General features: G+C 26.7%; 1 long non-coding RNA gene across 1 annotated transcript; it reads left to right on the forward strand.

The window, feature by feature from the left end:
* The first annotated feature begins 8 nt into the window (after positions 1-8).
* On the forward strand, positions 9-2,504 carry LOC116402679. The gene is made up of 3 exons (XR_004215172.1): positions 9-143; positions 1,975-2,070; positions 2,347-2,504. It is a non-coding gene; the product is annotated as an uncharacterized LOC116402679 (long non-coding RNA).
* Positions 2,505-5,785: the final 3,281 nt, after the last annotated feature.

A 5,785-nucleotide genomic window follows, 5' to 3' on the forward strand; every position in this document is an offset into this window, starting at 1 on the left:
GAAAATGTGAAGGGAAGCGATCCGCCCACCGGTATTGGACTGTTGTCGGTAGACGCTACGATTGCGCCACCTGTTACTCTTCCACGTGTCTGCTTCTGAATTTTTGTTGCCAATCCGGTAATTACGCTGCATGGCCAAAAAAGGTAAAACTCTAAATACTGTTCATAAAATTAAAATTAAGACTTAAATTAACAGTTTTTAACTTTAAGCATTAAATTTTAAATTTTGTAATCTAACATCTTAATTCTAAATATAATATAGTTGTTTAAAATAATTGGCAAAAATGGATCATTACCAAATTTATTTTTAATGAATAATATTAACAAAACAACGTCACGTCTCACTCCTACTATCAAAAATGGAAATCATTTTTAAAAAAAATAAATTAAAAATTTCATTTAGTTTAATTAATACTTTTTTATAGTATGTATTTTACTCCCTGTTTTTAATGTTTTCTGAACGTAAACAAACAAAAAAAATTAAAGTACTCCATGAGCATTATTTAAAATTTTAAAAGTAGAAATCTTCTTTTTAATTGGTTTTTAAAAGTTGTTTCAACTTTTTAAAAAAACACCAACTTAATCACACCTTTAAAACTTATTAAATAAATAAATTTATAATATGAAAATGTTGAACTTGATCCATAAGTTAAAAAAAAATTCATGTACTAGATCCATGAGTTCCTTCCTATGTAAGAGTAAGTGGAACGTGACCGTGGTGTGAGTGGAAATTATAGACCATGTCTACGTTTCAACATCTATTTTTGTCAAATTTTTTCTTCTATATTAAAATAATATTATTTTTAAAAATTTTAATTAATGTTCTAAAGAAAATTAATTGATAATTATTTTATAATTTAAATCTGCTACACACAAAATTGAAAGTTTAAATATGATATTAGATCCACCGTGTTGAAAGTTTAAAATTTAAAGTATATCAAATCTGGTTATCAAATTTTTAGGAATAAATAATTTTAATCTTATTATATTGGGAGTTTGGAAACCCACACGAAAAGCAAAAGAACGGCTGATTTAGTCTTGAAAAAGTGAGGGTGGGGCCATAATAAACGTGGAGGGCCAGGATTGGATAGAATAAACTTGGAATCAGCCCCACTGGGTTTGTGGGGTCAGATGTGGCAAATCACATTAAGCAATACGCAAAAATGTATTGTTTTTTTTGTTAGGATTTCACTCTTTACATTATTTCATTTCATATCAATATTATCCAACATTAAATTAAACTAAATATAATCTATTCTCTTCTTCTTCTTCTTCTTCTTTTTTCCCTTTTCTTTTAGTTTTTATATCATGGAATAAATAAATTCTACCATATGCTTCACATTAAATGGTTTAGTTTTGAAGTGAGTTTTTACTGTTCCCTCAATCCATATTCTTTGGTGTTATTCGAATATGGCATTAAAATATATTCCTCTTTTTATTGACAAACATTTTTTTTTTTAATTTCAATAATTTATTTGTCTCTAGTGAATTTTAAGATATATTTTTATCACAATACCAAAATGTCTCGGTTATTAGTGATATATTAGTATCAATGGTAGAGTCAATGAATGATATCCATCATGGATATATTTTTACGTTAATTGAATGGGGTATCATCTATAAACTCTATAAGTATTAGGGTCTATAACTTATAAATTTGTATCATTTGAAAGCCATCCAAGATAGCTCATGATGGATTTTCACTTAGCATATAAAAATATATCACTTATATTGAAGACTTTTTAATTTTTAAAATAATTCATTTTAAGAAAAATTGAGGTGTTTGGTATTTTTTTAAAATAAATTTTAAAAAAATGAGATTACGAAATAAATCATTTTAGAGAAAATACATTCAACCACATTTTAGAATAAATCATTTTTCACTTTGTCGTTTTTTTTTTAATACTTTGAATGTTTTTTTAATATGTGTTCATATACATTTAAATATAGAGATTTACAAATGTTCCTCTTTCAGCCAAATCTACTTCGTCTTAACATCTATGAAAGAAATCATGAGGACGTCAATGAAGAACATGATCGTTCGGTTCGTGAAATGAATTGACGAGAAGAAGTAAGGAAAGTTCCCAAGATTTTCCTTAGAGAATGATTTGAAATCCTTGATGAAAAGAATGATTGATGATTAATGTGTGTTTATGTGTAATAAAAATGTTTGTGTGAAATTTAGTATTCACGCGAATTGATGTGATGTTGTGAAGGGATATGATTGCGATTAAAATGATTTGATATGTTTGGCGAAATAGTGTTTATAAAAGGTATTTTGCAAAAAAGATTTCTAAAACCTCATTGAGATTTTTAGACTTATGTTTTAAATTTTCATATTCTACAGATCAAGCGTTAAGACCAAGTAAGGAAGAAATGAAGGACTTGCTAGGTGAGAAGGCTGCCAAAGCATTTACTTTCTAAGTTCAGGAGTTGTATTATGTTGTTAAGCTTGTTATAAAAACAATTCGCCTAGGTTTAATAAAAGTTTGTATGTTTACTTTCTGTTTTAAGTGTTTATATCGCCTAAAGAATTATTTAAATTCCAAGTTAAGACAAGGGAAAGTCACTAGGCGTTTAAGCAAAGCTTAAGAACCTTAAGATTGAGTGTTTTTGGCGTTTAAAGTGTCAAAAATACTCGAAGTCATATCGCGCGTCTCGCATGACAAGCAAGAAGATCTGTGGGGTGGGGTGTGACATCTTTAAAGTTAAAAGCTCCTCCTAACGTGTATGATATTCTTCTCAACAATGTGATACAAGTAACAACCATCTTCATAGAAGTTGTTGAGATTTTCTTCTTCTGATGGTTAGTTCAAAAAACATATGGATCAAAATAACCTCACTTACTTGATACACTTTTCTAGGATTTGTCGATAAACCGCAAAGCAACCAAAAAACACATTTTCGTATTCAATGCCAAGAAGGAAAGAGGCAAAGACTATCATGAATATCACAACCAAACAAGGAAAACTCCAACACAGATAGGAGACCAAAAAAAGGAAGGTTCCAAAAAGGAAAACAATATTGCAAACAGAAGGCAAAAAAAGAAAAAACTAGCCAATAAAACAGTAACGTGCATATATGCACACATCTTTTACCCATAATGTTGAATTTAGTTTTTACTTGACTTCTTAAATTTCAAAACATTATCCTTACCGTTATTACGTTTTAGAATAAAACAATAACACTTTGAGATGTAAGAACTAAATTGAAATTAAACTCATAACTTGACATTCAAACCCAAAAGAAAAAAGAGACTCTTTAACGTAGAAATTGGTGAAGAAAAGCATAGTTGAAGACGTAAATTAAAAAGAAAAGAAAGTAGTACAACATTGAAGTTTAGAGGTTGGAATATGGTAGGTAAAGTATATAGAAAGATTATTAAACAAATGGCATTCAAAGTCATAAAAAGTGATTAATTATGATTGATATAAATAAAACCACTTGAAACGTAAAAAGAAAAGAGTAGAGTGGATCCACATCACAAACATCACATTGCTTTAATAAATACAAATTCAAAAGCCTTTCATTTATTACATAACATTAATAATAACAATAATAATGCATTTTCTAATTATTACAATATAGTTTCATATTTTAGAATCTCAACTATCTGAAAATGTATTATTTATTTGTTATTTAAAGAAAAAAGAGCATTATTGGTAAATTATTAATAAAATAATTGTTCTTTTTTCTTCTTTATTTAATTAAGAAATTATAGCTAAGGTTTGAAGGCATAGGGCCACATGGAACCATATGAACGCTCTCTCTCTACTCTCATCATTTCCTATGAGTTATACACTTTTTTTTTACTTATAACAATAAAAAATGTAACGGTACAATTCATACAATTATCTAACGGTACAATTCATATCATTACGTAAATGCGAGGAATCAATTTTAATTTGAAAAGTATAAAGACATAATTGATGCATGTTTTTTTTTTTCTAATTTGCCTAATCTTAGTCTATATATTTTGATAAATTAATTTTGACACCTAGAGATTTGAAATTATGTGACAATGACCTAGAGTAAGAATTCGGATCGTTCTCTATTCCATATCCTATTCAAAATTCTAAAGAATTTCTTGGCTAAAAGTAGTCTTGAAGTGATGGTAAAATGTCCAATAGCACTATAATTCTTGGAAGATTATGAACACCTATAATCCAAATAAATAAAAAAAGTTGAAGAGCATTTTTTTTTGTATATGTATATAATTTCATCTAAATTAATTTGCATTGAAAAAGAAAGCTATCATATTTCTTAAATTTATAGTTCTTTTCCTCTAAAAAAGTAAACGCTCTAATAAGGAAGTTGACATTTTGGTCTTAAGACTAAGCATGTGATTCAATTTAATTTAAATGGGTTTGGAAAGAAATCAATACCAACTCTTCCTTCCTCTAATTAATATTTTGTTTGTTTGATAATTTAAAGGTTAAATTGTAAAATTTTAGTGTTGTAAAAAAGAAAGTCTTATCACATTACAAACCTAATTCTACCTTCATTCAAGTATAAAATTAGTTTAGTTTATCAATAGTTTTATAAAATTAGAATCCTAATAGACATTAATATTATATTGTAAACTTTGGGTATAAGGTTAGGTAAATGAAAAGAATTAAACCATATTTGAAGGGTCAAATCAGTTGTTGCATAATAAAATGAAAAAGAAACGAATAGTCAATGTTGAGAATGAAATTTGGAATTGGTGCTTTTCCATAACAACACCTACACCTCTTAATCAAACACTATTTCAAGAACTACAAATTATTGTTATTATTATAAAAGAAGATGTCAACCGAAACTAAAAAGGAAATCATTCAATATATCAAAATCCATCCTTCACACTTTCATTACCAATATAATTTACAAAAATTGATAAACTCGTAAAATTGAGTTTAAATTTATCTATATCTAACAAAAAAAAGTATACACTATAAAGTTGATTAGTAATTTTGATATGATTGTTGTATTTCACATTAAAAATAATAACGAGGAGGTTAATTACACAAATTTACATATTCCTAAATATTTATGGTCTGTATAACAAAATAAGATAAGTCTATTAAACTCTATTATTCTTTTATAAATTTCATATATGCCTTCGTTGGTTTTTAACATTGCAAAAGGAGGTGTGTACTTCTTCAATTCTTTTTCTTTGTGATCGTTTATGTTTGAAGCTTTATCGTCATCATTTAAAATTTATTATTCGATCAAGCTTTTAATTTCTGCATATCGTTTGAAATTAAATCATCGCTTAGATGGTAATATAATCTATTGTATTGATAGAGATATTTTTTATATTTGAAGTGTAAGTATGTGAATTTTTTATCTTTTATTTTACTAGTTTATTATATTTTTATTTGTAATTTTTTTTCAATATTGTTAAATATGTTGGTACTTTAAATGAGTATTTGCAATTCAACTATTTAAGACTAAATTATAGAAATTCAAACTCAATTGTAAAAATATCTCATCTTAGCCACAATGAAACCATAATAAATAGTGACTGACAAACCAATCTCAGAGACAACTACCCCACAAATCATAAAAGTAAAAATTAAAAATTAAAAATTAAAAACAAAAAGCAAACAAATAAATAAATAAAATTGATGGACGTATTTATTTTGTTATTTATTTGTCATGAAGTGGATATGATGATTGGAAATTTATAATACCTAAAATTGATTATAGCTATTTCCAATCATAAAATGAAATGGCCTTATTTGAGTTCCATTCCTTAATTTTAGGGCTTGTTTGCAATTTTATTTTGGTTAGATTATATAACA

The sequence above is a fragment of the Cucumis sativus genome, chromosome 3 (genome assembly GCF_000004075.3).
Source record: "Cucumis sativus cultivar 9930 chromosome 3, Cucumber_9930_V3, whole genome shotgun sequence".
In the NCBI taxonomy this organism is placed as follows: Eukaryota; Viridiplantae; Streptophyta; class Magnoliopsida; order Cucurbitales; family Cucurbitaceae; genus Cucumis; species Cucumis sativus.